Raw genomic sequence first — 10,369 nt, 5'->3', positions numbered from 1 at the left:
TTTCTAAACCAATTACAATTAAACTTTTTTTATTATTAATTTGAGATTTCAGTTATATTGATCTGTAATATACATTTGTATCTAATGACCAACTTCTTATAATCTGACTAAATGTACAGTACAGATACCGTCCAACTGTATGCGTATTTTTAAAAAGTACACATACGGTCCAAATACTCATATGGTCTGGAATAACTACTGTTATTTTAATGAAAATATACATTTCATACGTGTTATACCATAGTATGCGTATTTTGCTTAATTATTTCATTAGCTTAGTTATTGTGCCATATGATAATTATATATTGATACCTGTATATTCATGAAGAAAAATAAAGATAAAATAAGGCATATGATGTCATCACCACAATTTAAACTGTAAAAACATGAAAAAAACATTGATTTGGCACACACAAAAAATAGAAATTTAACTTCTTATCAATCAACAATGTCTGCATGGTCTGATATCATATTGCAATTGGTTTTACCTGAATTAATCCTGATTACGGGTTCTTCATGCACATCAGTTATGTCTGCGCTTTTGTTTGATGTATCCTTGTGTAATGATTTTGCAGTTACAGTTGATGTTTGTGTTGTAAATTTCTCCTCTTTCGATGAATGGCATTGGACAGAAAAAGGTTCCTTCGCTTTTGACTTCATTTCAACATTTTGTAGTATACTGTTTATCATTTTCTGTTTTCTGGTTATGCCTGCAATGAAGTTAAATGAAAAATATTATTTATGAGAAGTAACAGTATGCTGAGTGACACCACAAAATGAATAAACAATTATTTTTGAAGAATATTGTTTAAACAGATACCATGGTAAAGATATTTCTCGTAGATTATATAATTTCGTCAATTTCTCTTTTGATGTCATACCATGATGAAAAAAATTTCAAAAACATACATTTTAAAAACACCAAAAAACAAACCTGTTTACACATTTGACAGTTATTTGTAATTCAAATATATATATTTTATTTTTGATTTTACAATAGTGTTGCTGTATGAAATATATTATGCAGACTGATTAATGTGTTTATTAAAGTTGAGCATACACGTGTTTTCTATTATGTAAACAATCACATTTGAGTGTGTGTCCGCATAGTGGTCATCTATTGGTGTTAATATTAAATAAACCTGTTTGTGTTTTAAATATATGTTGATACGGAATGGTCAATATTTGTCGCATTGCGTAAAAAAATTGAGTATGACATTTGATATGTAAAAAGCACGGGATTTTTAAAGCTCGATAGTTTTCGTGTTTAAGTAAATTAAGATATATTGTCATTCGAAGCTCGTATACCGTTCAGTAAAGGCAGCTTAATATAGGTAAATACCCCCCTCCCCCTCCCCATTTGGATTATTGTATTTTTGAAATGTTTTCCCACATATATAGATAGATATTTATTTTATCAGTATAACATTGTTTGTTTGATTATTAAGATGTATATGTATATATGATTTCTCATTTTGTTTTTCTTTTTTGTAGGCTGTCGTGTATTACGCAGCAAATACGCTTACAAACATGTTTAACCCCGCCATATTCTTCATGTGCCTGTCCTAAGTCGGAAGCCTGGAGTGCAGTGCCTATACTTGCTTATATCTACTTTATTTAAACTGCAGTGGATAGTTGTTTCATTGTCAATCATACTATATCTCCTTCTTTTTATATTTAGGTATATATTGTAGATACTGACGTTGTTTATCACCTTATTAATGTGTTGTACAATTCTTTCATATGACTTTGTAGACTAATAACCTTTAAAGGTTTGTTTTCTTAGTTTTCTTTTTTTTTGGGTGGGGGGTAATGTTAATTTGGGGTTCTTTGGAATTTATGTATCCAACTGTCATGTTATTTTGCCATTGTCATTTTTTTAACTCAATTTTTTTTTCATTGTTGCTTTGTAGATCTGCCATATTGTTTTTTTTTCTATTTTGACATGGTATTATTTTATTTTTTTTTATATTAATTAAGATTATAACACAATGCTGACTGTTGCCCCAATATTGAAAATGTTACCTATTGTTTTGTTCGCACATTGTTGTCAATATAAGGGAGTTTTACGCGACTGTTATTTTAGTAAGAGGTTTAGCTAGCTATAAAACCAAGATTAATCCGCCATTTCCTACATATTAAAATGCTTGTACCAAGTCAGGAAAATAACAGTTGTTTTATATTCGTTTGATGTGTTTGGGCTTTTGATTTTGCGACGTAGTTTACAGAAAACTTAACTTATTTGGAGTAAAACTTGAGGAGAATATGGAACTGAGGAGAATAAGAAAAATATATTATGCCCTTCAAAGAAACACAAAATAGTTTATATTGGTAATTTAAAGGGGTAGCGATCCAACAACAAACATTAGTATTTGAATATTGAATTTAAATTCATTTTCTAATCACTATATAATTATAATGTTCAAGATATATGATTACTAGGCATGAAATAAAACTATTTGATTGAAAACAGAAAATGTTAATCTCTTACTAACATAACTAAATAGATCATTTAATCCATTATGAAACAAATATTTATAACAAAAAATTAATAAAAAAATAGAACAGGAGAGTCCTTTTGATAATAAGAGAGACTACAGCAGAAAAAAGTCAGTAGCCTGAAAGAAACACATCAATTATTAGTTGTAATGGCTTTAAACTAGCTTTCAGTAAATGCTTCTACTTTCAAACTTGTACCTTGTTTCTTTTGTGATTTTAAGGTTTTGATATGCTTAGTATTGATGTGATGAGTAGCACTTTTTTAATTGATCGGACTGGTGAATACGTTGGTGGGGAGGGGGAGGGTGGCCTGCAAAAATAATTTACACCCCCCTTTCCGCATTCTGAATTTATCTATACCAAATTAGGAGCCTGTAATTAAGTGATTGATGTTTGTTAATTAATTTGTTTTGAACATAAATTAGGCGTGTTTTTACGTTCGAATCGTTTTATATTTATTATTTCTGGGCTTTTATAGTTCACTATGCGTTATGAGTTTTGCTCAGGGTTATAGCACGTACAGTGACCTATAACTGGTAACTTCTATGTCATTTGGTCTCAAGTAGAGAGTTGTTTATATATGATAACAACTGAAAACCACGATATATACCAAAACCTGTAAAAAGGTTAACTTGTAAAACATTTGTTAAATTTTTAACTGATTATTTGTTCATCTTAGACATACATGTTGAGATTGAATACAGAAAGAAATGTTGGCCTAAACTAGTAGTAAACCGTTTATTTTCGTCAGCAACTTCTTAAGCGGAATGTTTGATTACCATTAAACCATTCCTATCCTATTGAATAAGCACTAGATGTTTCAGCTTTAGAGTTTGATGTTGACAGATTGCATTTGACAATGTTTGAGGTGGTAGAATTTTTGTCTTTGACTTACATATAACATGTATAAGCAAGCGAGCTAACAGTGACTATAATTCTACATATGTATTTATTGAAAAGACTTTTGACAAAAATGGATACAAATGAAACAAATTAAGATATAGGAAACACGTTTTGATGAATAAAAAGAAAGTACAGAATTATTGCTTCACATTACGTAGGAAAATTGAAATGTCAATATCGATTCGATTGGGTTGATATCGTCGATATCGGCACTAGTTAAGATTCGTACAAAAACAACAAATGAAAAAGAATGCTCGATATCAACACCTACAAATGAACCAGGACAACTTACTGTTATTAATGAAGTATGTAATTAGGATTTATAGAAGTAACATGAGCATCGCTATCGATCCGATATCATCGATATCATCGATATCAACACACACGGATGAACCAGGACAACTGATGAAGTAGATGAATGGAATAAAAATTGTGATTAATTGAATATCGATATACGATATCGTATTATCATTGATATCGTCGTTATCATAACTACATCGTGTATTTGACCAACGTCCAATCAAATGTTAAATTCATAATATAGGTTTTATATTGTTACAACTTTACGACAGACGTTCCAATGACAAATCATCTCGTTGTTTAGGATTATATAATTCGTCTAAAATTTAAAAAAACAATGTGATACAGTTTGTTGCAGACCAAGCATAACAAAACGTTAACGAACGATAGAGCTGCGTGTGCAATTTGCTTTAGTCAAGTCGAGTTTCCTCTATCACCGGTAAATGTTTTTGTCAATTACGTTAACGAGGAAAAAAAGGAAACTTGTTTCCATCAACCGTCGGACTTTTAAGTCATAAACAAGACTTCCGATTACGACTTTTATAACATACATATAATTGTCATAGGTACATGCATATGGGGACAGGACAATTATTTTCGAGTCGTTTTCTGTAAACTATGAACAAACACACATGCATACTATAATTTAAGTGTATTTGCTATTTACTATCAATTAAAATTTAGCTCAATTTCCGTTGATTGTTAGTAATTTCAAAATACACTTTATTTATAGTATATATATATATATGTTTATAGCCTTCAGAAAAAACGCACACATAATTGAATTTAATAGAAAACAAGAAAAAACGTTTAAAAACCTTCTACCACGGTCTAATTTCCTGTGTGTTCTAGTGTGTTTGAAATTGAACCATGTATAGCTCAGAGTTGTTTCTCTTTAATCAGTTTTTTAAAAGCGAAAGTAAAAATGCTTCCCATGATTAACTCTGCGTAGTTTAATGCGAATAGTCAGAAGCATGTAGCTTATTTTCTCGAACAAATGTTTAAGACAGATTCATATACCTGGCTGTATAACGTTATATTGTTTGTATATTGTGTGTTTATAACTATTTTTTTATAATCACAAATATGTACAAAGGACAGATTGAAAAATTGAATAAGCAGACCCAGTGTATTTGTAGCCTGCAATATTGGATAACATGTACAAAGAAATTTAACATTATGGTTCAGAGTTTTTACATTCACAAATGTTACAATCAGTCACCATTTTCTACGTAAGAAAATGTATGTACAAAGTTATAAATATGACAATAATTTAATTCTTTTGATGTGTTTTAGCTTTTGATTTTGCCATTTGATTAGGGACTTTTCCTTGGAGTTCAGTATTTATGTGATTTTACTTTTCACGAAATGAATAAAAGATAATGGCGTATTTTATATCTGTCAGTAAAAAATACACAGACCTATGTTCAAATTTTCAAAAGAATGGAACACAATTTGCTTTAGATTTAATTCTTAAGTGACTTCGAAGCATATAAGCAAAAAATATAAGTGTATATTTGAATTGTCTACAACTGTTTCTATGGACTTTACAAGTTTATCAACGCTATATTTTTTAAAAGATTTTAAGGTAGCTGGGGGGGCTAACATAGAATACATATATATTTTCAATAACTTGTCAAAATGTAGTTTATATCATGCTTTTTTTCAAAAATATGACATAAAATATGGGTCACGGGCAGAATTGTGTGTGATAAAACGAAAAGTACACAATATAATTTTAAGAACAAATGTGAGAAAATAACTCTTATAACATGCTTTCAGATAAGACAAAAATTGGGTCACCGAACTTTTCTTGCTCCATCGCCAATGACAGTCAGCAGGGTTAAAGAACATCAGTTGTTCGACCCGTTAGTCAAATGCGTTTTATTTAAATAATTATACTTTTTCATTTTTTTTGTGTCTGTTGGCAATTGTTGTTTGTGCTGTATTTAGACCATTCTACAACGAAATTTGATTCACATGCACACGTATAAAAATTGTGGTTTTTATCCAACGCAATCATAGGTTTGAACGTAGTTTTTAATTAAGACGTGTTTATATTTTTTCGTTTGGGTTTGTATCACATTTTCCCTCCGGTTTATATGATCCCTTCATTCTATATTGACTCTTGAAATTCAAGAGTATATCTTGAATTGAGGGTAACTTATATGGCTTTCCAAATACCGTTTCGATCCCTAACATCACTGACGAGACATTGTCGAAATCCGGATCTGGTGTACAAAAAAAAATTTGTGACACCTTATGTTTGTGGCATAACATCTGGCAACAAGTTTAATATTTTCCCTTTCGTATTAAATTTTTATAAAGATCCATTTTGTTTTCATCTTGTGATCAATTTTATTTAGTAATCCCCAATGGCAGTGAGCAAGGTTAACGAAAATCAGATGTTCGACCTGTTAGTCAAATGCGTTTTGTTTAAATATACTTTTTCACCTTTTTTGGTCTTTTTGAAAATGTTGTTTGTGCTGTATTTATACCCTTCTACAACGACATTTTTTTTTACATGCACACGTATACAAATTGCGGTTTTTATCCACCACAATCACAGGTTTCAACGTTATGTTCAATTTAGACTTGTACAAGAGTATATCTTAAATTTTAGAGAGAGAGAGAGATTACTAATAATAAATCCCATTTTATAAAAATTAATAGGGCTGTGACATTACAGGCAGTAAACATTTTAAAAATTCACATCACGATTGAATACAAAGTAAGCATTTTCTATTGTGTGATCATGACGTTCCGTACGTCTATATATAGGCTAAGTATAATACAATGAATTTCCCTTTATATACTCAATGACACTATCATGTTACATACCTACGTTAATCGTGTACAGCTTCGACTGAAGGTTGTTATGTAAACATATGAAATTAAAGTATTCAAATCGGAAATATTGTATTTATTAGTAATTTATTTATGTTTCGATAGACAAGAACATTTATTATAGTGATGTTGTTTTAACATGTTTAAATTAAAACAATTTTAAAATGAGTCTACATGTTGATTATGCATCACAAGATTGTATTTTTAAATCAACCACTTTCAATGATTAGTGCAAATGTATGAAGAAGTTCTGAGGTAATTACATGCAATATTAACAGGCATACAGTGAGGTATTTAAGAGATCCAAAACAAACAGTCCGGACTTTACTCGAGTGTATATGTTTTTTTGAACCACGATTAATTTCAGAATTTAATTTAAATCGAAATAGAATTATTCTTTGAACTTTATAGAAATATTAGTAAAAAGGATGCAGTTTGATTATACAAGAAGGGGAAAATGATGTTAAGGCTTATTTTAAAATAAACATAAATGGTTTCAATCACAATTCTAGGATGTATAAGATCCTTTGGGTTTGCATTTTTATGTGTTTTTCAATGATCTTGTTCATTACAACAAGTATTTATTTAAATAATTCGACAAGAGATGATAGTGCGCATAAATGAAAAGAGCATCTTAAAACCAAGAGATTGAACTAACTTAGTGTGTGTTTACTCGGAAAAAGAATACGTAGTAACATACCTCCACCAAAAATCCAGGCACGATCATTTTTTTCGAATATGAAATGTTCTAATAGTATCGATTCCATCAGTGCTTTTTACATCTTCAATTCCTTCTCCAAGTAGTCGGCGCACTAGACTCGACTTGCCAACGCCTTCTTTGCCTATAACCTGAATTCTAACATAACTTCTAGCTTCTGATCCAGATTTAATCGCTTCAATAATTTTTTTCAATTCATTGCTGTCCATTTTTTCCATCTCTCTTGGAATTTCTAAAATAAATAACAGATACATTAATATCGTTTGAAATTATAAACGAAAACTTCTGAAATGTTTTTAAAAATTTTCCCGAATGTAGTAGATAGGAACATACATCCGTTAACGACGACTACAACATAATTTGAGATCTTCACTAAACGTTGAAATACAATATTTATTTCGACATCGATTAATTTGATTTAATGTGTGACAATACAATCTAGAACTTTACCTTATTCGACTTTGTTTTGGTAACTTGGCTTATACAAATAAATGAATTCAGTCACATGGCCAGTAAATATTCATAAAGGTTATATCTCTTAGAGTGTTTGAAACATTTTTGAACAAATGTTAGAAAGTAAGACCAATTGAATCAAGAAAGTGTATGTATTGTTTCATTTTTTTTTATATGTACCAAGTCAGGAAAATGGCAGTTGTTATCTTATAGTTCGTTTGTCTGTGTGTTGCATTATTGTTTTTATTGTTCATTGGGATACGTTGACGTGATCAATGATAATAATAAAGAAATTATCATATGATAACAACTATACTATGAATAGTACATTTCCATTCAAAATATGGTGAGATGACCTCTGGTCTTTTTACAACTATTAACCTCATTACTTTAACTGTCAAAAATAAAATATTGTGATGTTATATATTCAACCAGCGATGTCAAGCATAATAATAATTATCTACCCGATTGTCTTCAATTGCAGTTATTCAAATGTTTCAGTAATATCAAAATCGTTTATTTTCCTCGCTATACTACTTTTCCAATGCGCAATTGAAACTTTGATTATATTTTTCTTGGGATATTATCACAAAGTTTTTTTCGAAAACATTAAACAACGTACTAAAACTGGGAGCTCGTTATCTGAGAAGAATCTGATATTACAGGTGGGCAACACGAGTGAATTTTTGGTCAAGTAATTTTCAATGTCCTGATAAATAACATGTTATGCTTGTAAACAAATCCACCACATTTATAATTATCACGAGGATATAACTGTATCATACGGTGATAATGATAAATAAGATTGTTTTTTTAGAAACTGATACTACATTTTTGTACTAGCAGTGTATATCTTATAAACTTGATTTTAGTGAAGGCTTATCCTGACACATTCACGCTTTAGCCATGGGAAAATACACATATTATTTGATTTTCAGCTTAGGATTACACAACACATAATAAAGATAACTCTAACAAATGGTCTGTTTCATTGCAGCGTTTTAAAATCACATGCAATATGAAAGAATTTAAAGGATCCTGACCAGAATGGTTTCTTGGTTGGTAAGAAAAGCTGTACATATATTGTTATTCGATTAATTTTTTAATCCATTTAAAGTTGTCAGTAACTGCGAGTACACTTAAATCGTAAGTTCTTGTTAATTTGACCTGTTGATACTATCTGTAATTTTTTTTTTGTTATTTAATGTAAACATGGATCTGGTCTGTATACCAGTTTTGATTGTTTTAAATTACTACAAATGTTCACTTGTTCGTACTATGAACATCAAACTCATTTCATTCTCCTTTATAACTTCCTGCACCTGTACAAGAGGACATGAAGTTTTATCTTGAACCAATTGTATAATGTTATTGTTGATACCCCCATACCCCGCCCCCCCCCCCCCAAACACACCAAGTGTTAGAATATCTTGGTATTCCTAAACGGCGGATTATACACACAGAAGGAGAGGTATATTTAGCAACAAGATAATATTTACCTGTGTATAATATGACGTATTTTTTTTCAAGAGTGATGTTGTTCTAAAAATTGTTTAACATTTCACAGCGGTTTCATTCTTTTACCTTAGTGAAACCTGTTTATTTACTTTTAACCTTAATTGTGTATCCCTTACTTTTATTAACTTTATATTTGCATTGTATTACAGATTAAATTTATTTAACATTGTGTGTTAATTTGCATTTGTTTGATTGTGTTAAGCTTTCCAATTGATATGTTACAGTGTATCTTTATATGTTGTGATGTTATCCTATTGTTTTAGAAAAAGGTGAAGGTTTGGTACCATTAAAACGTTTAAACCCGTTGCAAATTATTTCACCTGATCTAAGTCAGGAATCTGATGTACAGTGGTTGTCGTCTGTGTACGTAGTTTATAAGTGTTTCTCGTTTTTATATAGATTAGACCGTTGCTTTTTCCGTTTGAATGGTTTAACGCAAGTAATATTTAGGGCCCATTATTGTGTGCTGTTCGGTGTGAGCCAAGGCTCTGTTTTGAAGGCCGTACCTTGACCTATAATGGTTTACTTTTATAACTGGTTACTTGGATGGAAAGTTGTCTCATTGGCACTCATACTACATCTTCCTGTATCTATATTGTTTTATACTTTTCAGAAATGAATCTTCAAAGAGACAAAGAATGGAAATTTCAAAGTAAAATGGATTTCAAAAGAAAACGAGGAAGTCAGATTGTTTCAAAGTAGCATCTGAAGGGAAACAGAAATTTAAGAACCTGAATAAAATCCGTTTTGATCAAGGCCTTTCATAGAATGTAATAAAGTATATGGTATAAAAAGTAAAAAGCCTAACAATAATATTAGTATAACAAAATAAATAAATAAACAAAGGAAAATTATGCTTCGATTCGTACCAAATTGTTTAAATTTACTCAACAGTACTTTTTTGTTGTTAAAACCCAAGTTTTGAATTAAATACAATTCATGGTGTAAAATTGTATGTTACGAATAATTAATACATGACAAGTGTTTTTGTGTGATGAAAAAACACTTGCATATATTTTTATGCAAATGGAAATTTAATGACATGATATATACATATACAATGTCAGATACCAAGGCGATAATCAACCACTAGTGCAACATTTACTAGTTGAGGAGCAAAGATAACAACAA

Source organism: Mytilus galloprovincialis, chromosome 11, assembly GCF_965363235.1.
Source record: "Mytilus galloprovincialis chromosome 11, xbMytGall1.hap1.1, whole genome shotgun sequence".
Lineage (NCBI taxonomy): Eukaryota > Metazoa > Mollusca > Bivalvia > Mytilida > Mytilidae > Mytilus > Mytilus galloprovincialis.
Note: the sequence above shows the minus strand (reverse complement) of the source record.